General features: G+C 37.0%; 1 non-coding gene across 1 annotated transcript; it reads left to right on the top strand.

The window, feature by feature from the left end:
• The first annotated feature begins 4,030 nt into the window (after window positions 1-4,030).
• On the top strand, window positions 4,031-4,138 carry LOC148661466 (U6 spliceosomal RNA). The gene has a single exon (XR_015939933.1). It is a non-coding gene; the product is annotated as a U6 spliceosomal RNA (small nuclear RNA).
• The last annotated feature ends 12,720 nt before the right edge of the window (window positions 4,139-16,858 follow it).

The raw sequence follows: 16,858 nt of genomic DNA, 5'->3' as shown, positions 1-16,858 counted from the left end.
ATTCCTGCAGTCTTTTATTAATTCAACATTCTAAGACTACACAGAGCAATGACAATGACTGTAAAGAAGATATGTGTGACAGTTACATCCAGTTATCTTTAATTTGCGTTATAAAGGTTTAATGCCTCATTGATTTTTATTCCTGCTCATTGATATTTATGCTTAGCCCAATCAATTACTCTCTACACATCTATAAACAGAAGGTAGCTAGAAGGTAGTGGTCTGGTTATGTTAGACAAAATGTTTTGGCAAAAGTTCTGTAATGTTGTCTTTACAGAGTCTCTGTAAAAAAGACTTTTTCTCAAGAGGAATGTTTCTGCATAGCTTTTCAAAGGTTTTTTGTCTTAGCCCATTGGAATTGTAAAGATAAGGGACACATCCTGTTTAACAACAATAAATTGATCTCAGTTATCTTTATGTCTATATCTATCAAAATGACATTTTTTAACAATTTAGCTACTTTAATGAAGTTAAACTGTACATTTAGAAAAACAAGGATTTAATTTACCATATTTCTAATAAATCTGTGCTACCTACTAATTCTACGTTAACAACATAATGAGTTACAAAAATCAAATTAAAGTCCTTATCCTCAATTAATTTTTACTGATAACACCATTACCAATATCATTCAAGCTGATGAGCCCCCATCTTCCTTCAAGTAAACAAATTAAACTAGATTATTGAACATAGGGTCATTCTTATAAATCATTTCATAGAAAAAGTATAAAGTCTAATTCTTTATTTAGTCCAACTGGCAATGCAGTCTTTAAGTTTTCTATCCAACATGACTCTCTTTGGAGTAATTCATTTTTAGTTTAGGATTATTTCTCCACAAAGCATTTTGCAACTACAGAATGCTGATGAAAGCTGTGAATTTAAAATGTTTGTAATTATTCCAATGTACTGAGGAAAAGAATAAAAAAAGAAACCTTGAGTCTTTTTTATGAAAAGTCTGAATGAGAGAATTAATAATTTCTCACTGAAATTGACTTGTAAATATGTAGCTCTGTTCCAGATTGGGGATACACCTCATATGCAGTGTATATGTTTCTGTGCTCGACCGAATGTTTACTGACAATGGACGAATGAATTATGCAGAAAATGGAAGCACTGCATGTGCATGTAGGCCAAACAGGTTTCAGCGGGTATGCTGTCTGAAGTGGTCAGAACATTAAGTTTTGTCTATTTTGAGTAATATATGATGCACAAAAAAGAAGGAGATCATACCCATCTAGGCAGAACATATTTAATTAATTCAAGTTCCACACCCGAAGAAGGCTCCACAGCCAAAAAAACGTGTCTCTTCTTCTCTTTTCAGCGTTGAATAAACCTTTACTTGTTCCTTTGCATATTTAATTAAACTTTCGTCTGAAGCTACTAGGGATATCCATATATCAACATGTATCATGGTTCAAAGGACTCACTGCATAAAGCTGTGGCTCAACATTGTGTACAATTGTCTTGTTCTTGACATATCTCAGTGATGTTCGCTGTCTGTGAGGCCAAACAAGGTAGAATTCTTGTCTTTGTAAGTTATATAGATTTCTCTCACTCGTCAATTGCTTCAGACTTAGTTAAAGGGTTAAAATTGTTCCAGTTAAACAAATGCAGCGCTCAATTAAATAATTATGATCTCATTTGGGATGAAAACCAGATGATCTAGGGATGTTCAAGGACCAAGGTTAAAGACCTCACATCAGATGTGTCATGTATGTCAGGCTGGAGTCTGTCCTCTCAGCGGCTCTCTGGAAAGCCACACAGCTACAGCCACTTCCTGTGTAAAGGGCGCGAGCTGATGCTCTACAGACAGCCTGGAAGGAAAGAGTAAGACAGGCGCCACTACCTGCAGCAACAGTGAAAAGAAACAGGAACAATCAAAACAACAAAAAAGCCAGACAATAGAGCTGTTCATGCAATACAGCCACTAACACTTGCAGGAATCTGGTCCAATAAATTTGGAGTGACATGAGGTGTTTGGAAAGGAGTTTGTCAGTATTCCGGAGCAGCAGGATAAATATGATCTGACACAGTGGTCAAACAGGCAGTTAATCAAGAGGCCCCAGCTTTGACCAGCAACAGACTGACTGAGGCTCGGCCTAGGCAGTGAACCCATGGCAGTGCAGGGCTTCCTGGGAGAGGGGTGCAGAGTCCCTGGTCCTGCAGTCTCTTAATAGAAAATGTATTAACAATACAGTGCACTGAATACGGGTTTAGGGATCAGTTAAACAATATTTTTAACAAAATATGCCAAGGATAATGCACTAAACTTTGTGAACAAATAGCATAGTTGTTGTTTACATGTCCTGTACTACATTCTACTTCCTATATTCTGTACAGGTACAGTTGATACGTAAACTTGTGTGGGATAAATCCAGCATATACCGTATGCAAACCTGAAGTAAGCTATTGCAGTTACATAAACCATTTAATCATTTTTTTTCTCAACTGATTTAGTTTTTGTTCCATGTGCAGTTGTGGTGTCTGTTTTCTGTTACAGAAATGCTCTTTCAAACACAAACAGTATGTGAGCTGTGTTATTGACCAAGCCATCTCAGAAGAATAGTGGTAAAGTGAAATGTGATGAATTTTCCACTAATTACAAACAAATGAGGGTGGAATGTTTGGTGCCCATATCTCTAATTACAGTTCTTGTTTACTGAATATTTTCCATCCCAAAAGAGAGACCCCTTCCCTCTTCAAACAGGGGCAAAATGGTTTAGTAAGTGGAACATCCCACAATGGCATTGGCTCTGTGACTGACACCCATCTGTGCTCCAGACCCTGTTCTGATGTTGATGGGCGCTGCCAGTCTCTCTCTTGACGTTCATAGGAGGAGGGTGGGTTTCAAAGGCTCTTTTCCAGATCAGAAAATTACAAATGTGAAATTTAGCATGAGAAAAAACATATTTGGAAAATATATATTAAAAAAATGAGTTTTTTGTTGAGTTATCCATTAAGATATGTATGTGACGATGTTGGTTTGTCTTCTGTCCTATTTACATTTGTACTATATATGTTGTATGTATGCCTCATCTGTGTTCTTTGCTGTACCGAAAGAAAATTCCACCAACTATTTTTGTGTGACAATAAAGAATAATCTAAGATCACTGACCTTATTTTTAGACCACTTGAATGTGGTCTTTATATTATAATATAATTGAAAAAATCTGTATGGGTATACAAAGGACAGCAGACAGGAGAATAAAGTAGTACTTCAGTTGGTGCCCCTGTGTGTTCTTGGATCAAAGCTTAATAATTTTTAGCAGGCACCAAAAACCCTTTTGTGCTTTCTGACTGTGAGATCTAGCCTGTAAACCTCTTTCCAATATAATAAGTATGGGCAAAAATTAATTGAACCTGAATGTTATGGACCTTTATCATCAACAGTATTCTTTTGCATTTCAAGGCTTGTTAATTGCTACATGGACAAAGTCGTCCAAGGTGGCTAAATGTCAGTACTGTAACTCACACACCACACACACAGCCAAACACACCACTGTGATGAATTGGCTAGATTCCCTACTCTCACTGTCAAACACAAAGATCTGAGGAAATACTGATGATCCACAGAAAAAAAAAATGTTGTGACAGATGTATTATTTCAAGGAGGAAGCAAGCTACTTGAACTTCATGAAGCTGCACAAGACCTATTTGAAATCCAGCCGCATTTTATTGAATTCATAAATGCTGGAATTCTTTTTAAATAAAACATTTGTGGTTGTTTTTGCACACATTGGTAAAGCAGTCAGCCTTAACACTATCATAACAGCTTTAGTCACTGAACCATAACTAGAAAAAATAAAAGCTTAAAACAAAACATATTTTGCCAATCAACTTTTCCACACCCATTTTTTTTCTTAAAAAAAAAACAAACAATCATATTTTAATGGCTCAGTTTAAATGAAATCTATAACCCAACGTGTCAATTGTTATTCTCATCTACAGGCTAAGAGGAGTATTATTAAATACAGGCTTAGTAGTACTACACTTGGCTAGGCACAGACAATGAAGATTTACACAAGGTGAAGTATTTTACCTTGGCAGCACATACACTTAAACTGGAATGAAACAGAAAAGATTAGCATGGCCCATGTGCAAGGGAGATATAAAGATTTGAGAAGCATCCCATACTGTATGGAGTATGGAACAAGCTACCTAGTCATGTTGTCAGTAGCCTAGCTTCTTTCAAGAAACAGCTGGATGAGATCCTTGGATCAATTCGATTACCAAATAGGCTACAATGGTAACCTCTAATATGCAACTCCTTCTTATGTTTTTATCATGCAGCTTATAGGGCATATCAGATAGCCCACATTTTATCATTTAAAAAGTTTTAATTACTTTATTGTCCATAAACTTGGTTTAAGCTATGGCGTTAACTTTCTGTGTGCAACACTGAACGTCTGGTGTCCATGATCACACAAATACTCCTCTAAGTGTAGGTTTTACTCTTATTCCCAGGAATTGGAAGCAGATGGCCATGAACATGCTTCCCCACAGTCTTGGCGTCAGGACAGTCTCCTCCGGGTTTCTTCACAGGCTGCTGGAGCTGGACGGACTGCACGAGCCAAGTGAATGACATTTAAATCTGATTAGTGAGCTTTTTTCTGCATTATCTTAAACCAAGCCTCTAAGATGTATTGATGTGAGAGTATGCACGCTGTCTCAGTGCAATACACAATTTCAGCGCAGGGAACCTTGTTCTGCTGGTTTGTTGCACACTTCCTGCTGGAGAGGGTGAAGTACAAAGGATTTCTTGAGCTTGTCATTCACCGTCCAAGAGAGGAGTACAATCACAACTGAGAGAAGAGTGCTGGTGTGAAGCTTCTAATAACCCCAAGTGTAGGGCAAATAGAAAGCTGGAATATGAGTTTTAATTTAGTTATTTTCTTGACTGTAGAATTGAAAAGTATTTAAGTATATTGACTATAATACAAGCATTGCCAAAACATCTACTTTGCCAATATCTAGACCAAATTTAAACTGAAGCCTGTTAATTAAACTAGCAGTAAATTATATTGCAATATAAAAGGCTTTTCTTTCTTGGAAAATCCATAACATTAATCTCTTTATACTTCCACAGTGGAAAGAATTTTTTAAGATGGTATAATCACAGTGCCAAGAATTATACAGTGCTTTATATGGTATTTAAAGACACACGAAAAGACTACATGGATGAAGGTGACCTTTTAATGTTGGAACATGTTTTAATTAAACATGCAAAATTTTCCAGATAACTTTTTGGCAAAGGTTTTGGTGGAATTAAGTGCAAAATCCATATTTTTCCATGTACATTTTGATTTTCTCCTGTTCGGTGGAAGAGCATTTTTTGTCCTGGCCCCCAGAAAACTCTCTATTTTTCTTTATTGCTAACACGTATTTCACAACTTCTCCTAATACACTTTTGGAAGTTGACCAAACATCCTCTGCCATAAATTTTCTTTCACTGCTTTGGAGGTAAACCACGAGTGAAAGCTGAATTTGACCGTTAAAGCCATAGAGGAACCTACACACCCATTAACACACATATTCTAGATACTCCTTTCTCACTCTGTGAAATTAAACAGATTTCAGAAATCTGATCCTTGCTTGCTTACAAAAGAAGTAAAAATATTCATCTGGAATAAATGATAAAGATTCAGTTTTACAGATTTTTTCTGGCCCAACCTGTCAGATTCCTGCCTATATATTTTTTACATGTGATGTCTTACAGATTTTTCCTTTATGTTAATTTAAATCTTACCTTCTTTATATAGTAATCTCATGTCACTGAGACCTACCTTCAAATTGTGTTTTCTTTGTTATCAATATTAATGCCAAATGTAATGCACTTTATCAGCAAGGAAACAACCAAACAAGCAATTCATTACGAAGTGTGGAAGAAGCTATTGTGTGTGTCTGGAGCAAACCAAGCCAACACTAGGATTTTCAAGAAATGTCTTGATGACATTCTGGGATCAATTGTCTACTAGCAACAAGACGCACTTTTTCATAAGCTTATTTGCATACTTATTTTCTTAGGAGAAAATTGAAAACACTTAGCAGATTTAGAACATTGTTGAGAAGAATGGGAGGAGTTTCAAAACATCTAAGCTATTACTTTTATTTTCAGTGATTTTTCAGACATTTGGGATGACAATGACTCTGCATATAACTGCAGGTTTGTCACTTTTACATCAAACAGAAATTGTTTTTGAAATCAGTGTTTAGTTAATTTCAAGACAGAAATTCTAGTGTTCCTTTTTAATTAAACAATCATATTTTAAATAATTAAATCAAGTTTATATTGTAACACATTGTAATATCACACTGTCATAATTCGATTAAACAAGCAAAATAGATCAGAACAATGAATACTCAATAGTTCTAGGGGTTAGGTTAATGTCTTTTATAGCACCAGATTTCACAGGCTGAACATATTAACCAAGAAGTCATTATTTTATCCTGCATAGTCCTGAAGTCTTCATATGTGTTTTTCTAAGCAGGTTGTTTTTACCAGCTCTGTGATATTTGTAGAGTAATAAGCTATTAGGAACCAGGCAAGCATGATGGGTGAAATGGTCACTTTGGGCTTGTAACCTCTTTAATGTTGTGATGATATCAGGCAATGAGTTTGAAAATCAGATGTCCTGAAACTCTGAATGATGCCTCACTGCTCATCTGAAATGTGCTTTAATCAGGCCAAATGGGATTTCATTTATCAATATGATTGATCTCTTGTAAAAGTTCATATTTGTGTAAGCATGATTTATGATGGGCATTATTCAAATCACAGCCTGATGAGTATGCCTCACTGTTTGGTGGCAGTATGAATTTGTGCTGTTCTTGGATCAAAGGGAAACCTTTTATGCATTTTTGGGTGTTTTAGGGGTGACATTTTATTTGTAATTTTCTGTGTGCATACATTCAGAGCTATGCTAAATCCTGCTGACCTGTAACTGTGTTGCTCTCTTGATAGTTTTATCCCCTAAAGAACAAGTTTCCCTTTGTTCCAGTTTAAATGTCCCTATCATGCATGATTAGAAGCAGGTGTCCTGAAGAGCACGATCTGGACAATTTATGAAAGTCCTTTAAAAAAATAAATTAATTTAATTAAATTCATGGAGCTTTACAACCCATTCAAGACTGTTCTTAGTGACTGTTCTCAGCACCTTATTTCCTTATAATCTACAAAGAGTTTATTTGCTTTGAAAACATATTGGAACCCAGCACTAACATACTTTCAGCTCTTTATATTTTTGATGGTAAACTAATATTGTGGATGAACTGGTTCTTTTTAAATAAGGCTGTTGTATGTTGTGGTATTGAACGAGCCTTTTACATATTCTTGCAAGGATGGCACGCATTTATTGAAATACTAAGTGAAATAGAATACAAATAAATGGTTTCCTTTGCTGGAAAAGCAACTCCTGAATATTTTATCTTTTTACTTCGTGTAGAGGGAAAAGATTACTTTATCATGAATGACGCTTCAATATGAATTTTAACTTTGCAGTCAAAAAGTAATTAAACATGTTCAGACTCTCTTGAGGATTTCATGCCTTTTCCCTCAGGAATCTGCAGCCCTCACACACTGTCGCTCCTTGTTTGTTAATTAGTCTCACAGTGAGCTCTGCGCTGGAATGTGCGTCAGACTGGTTGGACTGCCGTGGACTGCCGTGATCGTGCAACTGCTGCCTCTCACTGCTCATCACAGCATTTTGCTGCTCTCACCATGTCCTCCACCCCTGCCATCCACTACTGTACAATTATGGAGTAATTACCCTCCAGGATCCAGTTTCATTCCCCATCTCCTGCTCCACTGATGGTATCACCCCTGCTCCCTCACTGAGAGGTACTCTTCAAATTAAATACAGACACAGTGGTGCCATAGGCAGAGCTGCAAATCGGAAGAATGCCTACTAATAGGCCTATGAACACGTAAATGAATACCTGTAAGTAGAAGATTACCTGAACACGTCACAAAGAAACTTTATTTTTTAAAACGTACTGCGAGTAACAAATATGCACAGGGAGCTATAAACAAATGCATTCCAAGAACGAGAACGTTGCTATTGTTATTTTTTCTTCCTCTGGTGAATAGATCCAACCCCACAACCTCCTCCACTCTGTGCCCACTTCCCTGGTGCCTGTCTGCGTGCACTGTCATTTAACCATTTTAAAATGTCATATTAATGAAAGGAGAATGTCTGCAGGGTGTGCTTGAGCTTTCCCTAACAAGCCCTGTTTCACAACCCTCTCTTTCTCCTACTTGTTTTCTGAGAGTAACACAATACCCACTCCTCTGGATATTCCAACAGCTCAGTAATTATCTGCAATTTCATTGGACGTGAGAAGATAAATTACAAACAATGCAATTGTTGCAGTATAACAGTGATTTGAGTTAACTGCTACGTTTCTGGTCAAAAAAGAGATTTGTAGGATTATAATGTAAAACATCTCTGTGGTCTACATTGTCCAGAAACTTTCCATATGTTAGCTGATTTTAAACTGTTTATTTCCTTTTCGGTTGTTTAATATTTCATGTGTTTAACTGAAATTATATTAGTTTACTAATCAGTTTTCTCCCCTTAATTAATCTATTGCATGAAAAACACCAATAATTCACACTGAAGATCTTATTTTGGAACTTAATGCAGCAAAATCATCAATAACTTTTATTCTGTTTGCTTCCTTTATTATTACTTTTTTATTTTGTACTATATAAATAATACCATAACCACATTTATCAATCAAATCATATAAAAACTCTTCAAATCTTTAAGAAAACCTTGACTTGATTTTTTTAAAGGATTTTGTATGGTTTCCCCGTGTTTGTGTGAGTGTCAGCAGTGTGCTCCAGTTTCCTCCCGCAGTCCACACACATACAGGAAGGTTCATTCTCTTCTGGGGAAATTGGCTCTGGTGTGAGTGTGTGTCTGTGTTTGAGTCTGCCTTCCCCACAGTGGACTGGTGTCCTGTCCAGGATGTACCCTGCCTTGCAGCTGTTATTTTCCAGGATAGGCTCTGTCTCCCCCACAACCCTGAATTGGAAGAAGTGTTTAGAAAATGGATGGAGTTTTTAAAAGTTTTCTTACCACATTTTCAGTACTTTTTTCAAAAGGAGATTTGTGTCCGATTTTCATTAGAAACAGAAATTTTCTCTGCCAAACAACTGTACAAAGTCAAGTATTTTATTCTCTTATATTAATACACAGATCAAACCAAATTAGATTATAACATAGAAACATCTTTTGGAAACTGAATTAGCTTTCCCTCCCCAAACACGTTAACTGAAATTTGACCTACAGTAAATTGCCACTGTCCAGCGTGAAGCGACAAAGTCTGTGGCCAGGTAAAAGAAATACAGGCCTGTTCAGGACACATTTACTACAGTATTTACTAACGAACCCAGCAGCTTCACATGTAAGGACGATATGGTTTGAAATCAACCGTTGCTATTGTTGTTATTTTAAACTTTAATACGAAGGCACCCTTAAAAGTGACAAAGTATGTGTGTTTCTTGTTTTATACATTTGTGGAGCTTAAAAACAATTGGGTACAAATGATGCTGAGCTTTAACAATAATTTCAGCATTGGATTCCAAAACAAGGCAATATCACTCCAGTAACCAGCAGTGCTGCAGCTGCTCCTAGGTCTGCACTTGTTTCCTGAAGCCCACCATTCTGCAGGCTCACTCTCCTGTTCTAGGGATTAGCATTAACAGTCACTTGGCTTGCTGAGTGCTCTCTAATCTGACTTCATAATACACTGGGTTTAGTATGAACATCAGGAAGGTGTATTGTAAAGGAAAAACAAAATAAGAAAATGGGGCATTTTAAATGCTATCAAGTCCACTGCAAAAAAAAAAAATATTTCACAGAAACAGCCATTCACCACATCCATCATTCTATTAACTAGACCCTAAGAGACTGCAGAAAAGTGGAATTTACTTCAGTGCCATCAAGACATACAATTGAGAATGATTTTATTCATTTTGTGAATAGATTTTAGTCTATGTAAACGATACAGTATATCCACTTGAATAGGTCTATGGGTGGTATGACCTACACTCGACATTAGAATACAGGTTGTATAGGGATAAAGATCTATTACTATTATGCAAATTCATAGTATGCTTTATTAACGGGAATTCACAATATTCGTATTTTATATTGTCCAATTCTGCAGTGCTTTGTAACAAGACACAGGAGGAAACACAAACCAGAGGACAGAAGTCGAAACTAAGAGAAACTGCATTTAAAACTGAGAACTCGAGGCACTATTTCACACAAAGGGTATTGAAGATCTGTAACAAATCATCAAACCATGTGGTCGAAGCTGAAATCCTAGCTTCTTTCAAAAAATGACTGGAATGAGATGCTAGGATCAATTTGCTACTAGCAACCAAACAAGTTAGACAGGCCGAGTGGTCTCATCTCATTTATCAGACCATGCTGCCAGTCTGCTCATGAGCAGATGTGATTATGATTAGAATTGTGTTCAGAAAGTTTAGAATAATACATCTTTTTCTTGGTTTGAAATAAAAATTAACTCCTGAAACTGCTGAATTCTTTTGCGGCAGCTTCTTAGAAAGGTTGATAGAATTCGAGCCAGATAAGCTGGATGTCCTGGCTCTCAAATGCCAAACCAGGCCACTCTTAACTGGGCTCATCCTGGTGGTAGATTTCAGGAGGAAAAAGGTCAAACCTACTCCTGTCTACATCCATGGGAGTGGCGTGGAGATGGTGGACTCGTACAAGTACCTGGGAGTGCACATCGACGATAGACTGGAATGGTCAAAGAACATCGAGGCCATCTATAAGAAGGGACAGAGCCGACTTTACTTCTTGAGGAGGCTCAGGTCCTTCAATGTGTGTAGTAAGATGCTACACATGTTCCATCAGTCGGTGGTAGCGAGTGCCATTTTCTACGCAGTGGTGTGCTGGGGCTCTGGGATTAGAGCAGTGAATTCTAAAAGGCTGAACAAGCTCATCAGGAGAGCAAGCTCTGTCATTGGGTCTGACCTTGACCCCTTGGAGGTAGTGGCTGAGAGGAGAATGATGTCCAAACTAGAGCCCATCATGGACAACTTCTCCCATCCCCTCTATGACAGGCTTGCAGGAATGAAGAGCACGTTCAGCAATAGACTGATTCATCCACGGTGCGACAGGGAGCGTTACAGGAGGTCATTCTTGCCTTCTGCCATAAGACTGTACAACGCATCCACCTTGCGTCTTGGCAGAGACAACATCGACAGTGACCTGTTTCTGGATTAAACGCATCTACACATCTACTGCTACATCTGTTCTCTTTCTTTTTCTTTTTCTTTTTCCCGTTTACAACCATTTTTTGTGCAATATATGCCAGGGACCTGTGCAATACATTTATATTTATATCTATATTTTCATCTATATTTATATTCATATGTGTGATACGATTTTCCTGTGTACTGTTCTGTTCTAGTTTGTTCTTGTGTGTCCGGACTGTTAGTAACTCTTGTATTGTATTGTATTGTATTGTATGTATTGTACTATTATTATATAATTAGTTACACTGTGGCTGTGTTGTGTGTGTTAAGCTGCTGTTCACAACCAATCGACAACCAATCACAACAAAGGACACGACTAAAAGGTTTCTGCACAGGCAGAGGCAATGCTTTCTGAGATCCTGGCAACCTGACAGCAAATTTATCAAGCGACTACGATCACCTCCTTCTGAACCACGTTGGCAAACAAACCAAGCTTCAAGTAACTGCCAAGCTAAGTGACTGCATGCAAACCAAAACTCTGCTCAAGACTTCTTCTGCAACAAGGGAAGTTTTGTGACAAGCTCCCTGCTGTAATTTTGCTTGAGCCCAGAAATACTACATTCGGCTAGACATTTGCTGACACCACTGAATATTAATAAAAATTCTGTGTAGCAGCAATAAAATATGGGCAAGCAGACTTCCTAAGTTTGTCCAAGTCTAAGTCTCATGCCATGTTTCCATATCCAGAATACATGACATCAGTGAGACATGAAACCCCTTCTTCTTGTACTAACAGGACATCTAACATGGATCATTCTATCAACCCTATTTCTACAGGTTCCACTTCATTTGTTTTATTATACTGAGTAAATTAAATCACCTCTGAAACTAAATACACTGCATATGATATTGAAATGCTTCCTTGTACAAATTTTGTGATTATTTTGTGTCACATTGCATTCAGCATCTGCTAAGTAAGGTATAGATTTTAATTATCTAAACTATATTAAAAACTACATAAACTAAAATTGTGTATTTGTTACGATGTATTGTGACTGTAATTGATACTCGGGTTTTGTGTTCTGATTGGTACATAGATCTTGCATTGTGATTGGTATTAAAGGTAAAGTGGCCATTTGTCAACATCCATTGCAATAAAGAATTACAATGTAAGCCATCAAATAAATGTATATTGGATTGTACTGACATTAATACCTGGTTATACAAGTTTAACACAACATAACTTTATTAGCCCTATACAATTTCTTGCATTAGGAATTTATCTTTCTGCATACTCCAGCTTGCTCTCCATGAGACACAGACAGGGAGCAAAGCTTGGGGTCAGAGCACAGGGTCAGCCATTGTACAGCACCCCTGGAGTAGTTGGGGTTAAGGGCCTTGCTCAGGGGCCCAACAGAGTAGGATTCCTCTGCCAGCCAGGGGATTTGAGGCGGTAACCTTCCAGCCACAGGCACAGATCCTTAGCTACAGAGGCACCGCTCTGCCCTTAATAGCCAGAAGTAATACGGAGTGGTATCATGATATGTTTGAGGTTTTCAAGGTATTTTGAAATATGAAACAAGGATATTGACATGTAAAATAATTCTACACCAAAATGCTAAATTTAAATGATAAAAAATATTTTTTCTTCCATTGAGCTTCCATTTTCTGCCATTTAGTAGGTAAAAAGATACCAATAACCACATATATACTATACTATTTTATGCCAAGGATTATCTTGACATCAGTCTGTGATTGATTAGTATTGCCTTAGGGAAGGCAGCCAGCACCTCATAAACAAGTAACTCTGTCTAATTTGATCAATCTGGCAAATAAGTGCTAAGGCCAGGGCAGCACAGGGAACAATGACACATCAGTTTCACACCTGAGTGGTTACAATTTGGTCCTTTCTGATGAATGGGAGCAGAGCTGTGCTCTGAAAGAAGTCCAATATTTACAGGGTTAATGGCTCTGGATGTTGACCTTTCCCCTTTTCAAGAGAGTGAGGTAGGAGCAGGGATAGTTTTGCCCCACTGATTGGCCGAGGGTATTCTCCAGGGCTTTCAGATGTGTATATGAGACAATGAGTGAACCTTAAAGTACTCTGTATTAATGTAGGAAATAACTTTCTTTGCTTGTTAAATGAACATTCAGGGAACCTTGTTTAAAACACAACATGAGTTATATGTTATGAGAGTTGGAGCAAAATCCAAGAGGTGTATAAATATGATGACCATTATACCATGGACAATGTAAATGTATGATCACCAATTTGAGGCAGAAATTCAATACAGTATATGAATTATGTTAACAACACTTTAAATGAAGCACACTGATATGATATTGATGCTTAATGACCATGCTGATGAAACCTTTAGTACTGATAAAACATTCATTACTCTGCTATTGAGCAAACCAAGAAAGTAGTGAATCAATGAATAGCTCAGCAAAGCCTTTTAAATTAGGCCTTATGTATGATTTATTATTAAAAGTATATTATTGGCAGCTAGAAAGAGATAGCAATAAAACTCATGACATAGATATTTAAAATAGAAGAATTACAGAGGGTCCCCAGTTTGGGTTTCTCCTTTATATTGTACATTCAACATGTCTTATCTAAACTAAATTAAGAAATTCTCAACACTTAGTCATTGCATCATTCTTGACTTAATGTAGAAAATTATAAAATCAGATTTTGCCCCATATTACCATCTCTTTCCAGCCTTGTCAGCTTCTCAATATATGATCATAAAAATGATTTATATGTTTAGGGAAATTATTGAAACAAATACTGTCTAAAACGCTTCTGTACTATAAAATTGGGATTCTGTCAAAAAAAATTGTAAAGAAATGTATAATGTGTGTTTTAAATGTAATACATTTGTTTTTTATATTAAGAATAAAATATTTCTCAATGTAATAAAAAGGGTGTTTAGAAATGCTTATAATGGTAACATGGTTGTCATTTTAATATTGCACTTGGAATTTTGTGCATTTTGATTTCACAGGTTTTAAAGTTAGAAGTGGCTCTAAATGCACCTACTGTATGTGTCGTGGAGTAAAATACCTGTACTGTGCATGTATTTGGGTCATAACACATGAATCACAATGATACTCCCACCTTACTATATTCCATTGTTTCCCATGGGAGAAAACTCCCTGCAGTGAGTCTCACTGTTAATTTTGATAATATAATGTAAAATTATATTATATTTCCCATTACTCTCATGGGGAAAAAATCCTAATATAAGTCTTTTGGTTTAAGTAGTCCTTTTCTGGTACCTAACTCTAGTGTATAGCAGAGAACCCCTGTATTTCTCTGTGAGATTATTAAGCAACAATTTTGCAATACATCTGTGGAAAAATTATATGTTCATTATTTCAAAGAGAAAATAAATATTGTGAAAATGTTCATAAAGTATATTGTTGTGGTGACAATGTTTGTTATTTGTTTTGTTGCTAGTTCCTTTCTTGAAAACTGTTTTCAGCTGTTTAATCAGTCTGATCATTGGCATCAACAATGAACATGTAATCGGTATTCTGACTTCAAGCCCCAATATTAATTTCCACAAAAATATAATGCTTATTTTCTATCATTAGCTTTTGTTATTCTGCATAGGACAGTTTTTAAATCCTGTCAACTCTCGAACTATCCTGGCTCTTCAGGAAGACATTCATATCCGAAACCTCCACGAAAGTACAAAGCAAAATGAAAACATTAAAACCTAAAGAACAAATCCTTCATGAGTTTGTATGTGATGCAATTTACATTAAACATAAAATCTGTTTCTTTTTGCTTCTATACCAGGGCCTTTAAAAAGCAAGTATTTGAAAAGAGTGTGAGACTGGGAATCAACTCTCAGACACCCCTTTCATTTTCCTTGTTGCACACCTTTTAAACATGATTTTCTCGTACTTCGGCTTCTCTGCCCACTGGCCCTTTTGTGCAGAAGTGTACCAGGGTGCCTGGACAGTGATGGCAACATGAGTGTGTTATAATTGAATATCACCTCTGAATTTAGATGCAGTCCTTCAGTTCTAAATGCAGTTCTAAATAACATGGCTTTATAAAGTGGATATATTCATGCACAGGATAGCTATGAACTGTAGTTTATAACCAGGAAGGCTCTGTCTCGCCCGAAGAGAAGTTCTGCCAGCTTCAACAGATGGGCAATGTTTGCAGTGGTTTCCCATTTTTATTAAGTTCTATTACCTCATGATGTGAGATCACACACAAACTTAATATCAATACCAAATGTTACCACCTGCTTACCACCCAAAGACAGCAGTTAAACGTTCCTTTTTTAATGAGCAGGGAATTTAGTTATGAATCTCAAGTTCAGGTCTTGTCGTTTTTCCATTTTTTCTTACACATTGTGTGCATTCAGATGGTCGCCTGTCAGATCAAACACGTTTTTCTGTGAGCTTCTGCTCTGCTTATTAAAGACCAACTGGACTTTAATAAGCCTCGATGAATCTGAAAGAAAACCAGGATCCATGTTATAGATTTTGGTGAGCCAGACTGTCACAATTTAGAATCTAACCCTACGCAAATCCCGCAAATGAGCCCGCATTGTTCCTAATCAGACTCTAGTCTTATCCAATTCCTGCAAACGCTGTCACATTAACTAATCAACCAATCAGACCTTTCCTTCATCACCGCACCCACTACCTCCTGGAATACTTAAGCCCTCACCACCTTCACCTCAACGCTCAGTATTTGTTTTCACCAAGTGGAGCTCCTCGTCTCTGTTTTGAAATTTCCTTCCTTAGTACTTGGCTCCTGAACCTTTGGCTTCCTGACCAGTGAACCTGTCTTTGACCACAACTTTTGAACCATGATTCCAATAAGTACACTCAGATTTTCCTCCTTACTCCCCTTGCTTTCATTGAGATCTATTAGTCACTGCATTGCATCCTATAATTCACGTGGCTTAAGTGCTGTAACACAGACAGTTTGTATAGTTCTATGCTGCTTAGAACAAAATTTCTCAATGACTTCTTTTCCATCTAGGTGGTTCTAAGGTGAAAAGTCAGCAGAGGCATTCTGCATGGGGTGGTTTACTGTAATTCAGACAGCAAAGGTGCACATTAATTCCTGGAGAGATAATGCAATTTTCAACCACCTCGGATCCACGGGCCTCTTTATTTACCAAGTGAAAACAACAAATGGGTGAGCTGAAGGTCAATGGGCTGCAAACTATTGTAATACAATATCTGCAACAATACAGAAAGACCTGTCTGCAAGGATTAGGGGCACTAACCAAAGAAAACATTGGTCAAATTGGAATCAGGCAGATTCGGCTGCTCTAAAAATTATTTTCTTTTATTTTAGCTTTCATTCTCATGCATTTATTAAGAAAAGTCCTTCACTGGATTCATCACAACAGACTCAACACTTGAATATTATTAATGACATTAGTGTTTCTCATGTAAAATTCGTATTGAAGAACAAACATTGTCATGCGTTTTGTCAAATAAAGGATAATGTGTTTACCCAGCAGGAAGACTTTATTTTTTGTATCTTCCATATGGGATTTCTGAAAGGGTCCTTTTGCAGGAATCTATGCGATTTTGTCCCGGCATCCTCACAGGTTCCTAATATGTCCAAAAGACAATAAAAAA

Source organism: Lepisosteus platostomus, chromosome 6 (genome assembly GCF_059453375.1).
Source record: "Lepisosteus platostomus isolate fLepPlt1 chromosome 6, fLepPlt1.hap1, whole genome shotgun sequence".
In the NCBI taxonomy this organism is placed as follows: domain Eukaryota; kingdom Metazoa; phylum Chordata; class Actinopteri; order Semionotiformes; family Lepisosteidae; genus Lepisosteus; species Lepisosteus platostomus.
The sequence above is the reverse complement of the archived record's forward strand: the minus strand, read 5'-3'. Positions and strand labels throughout refer to the sequence as shown.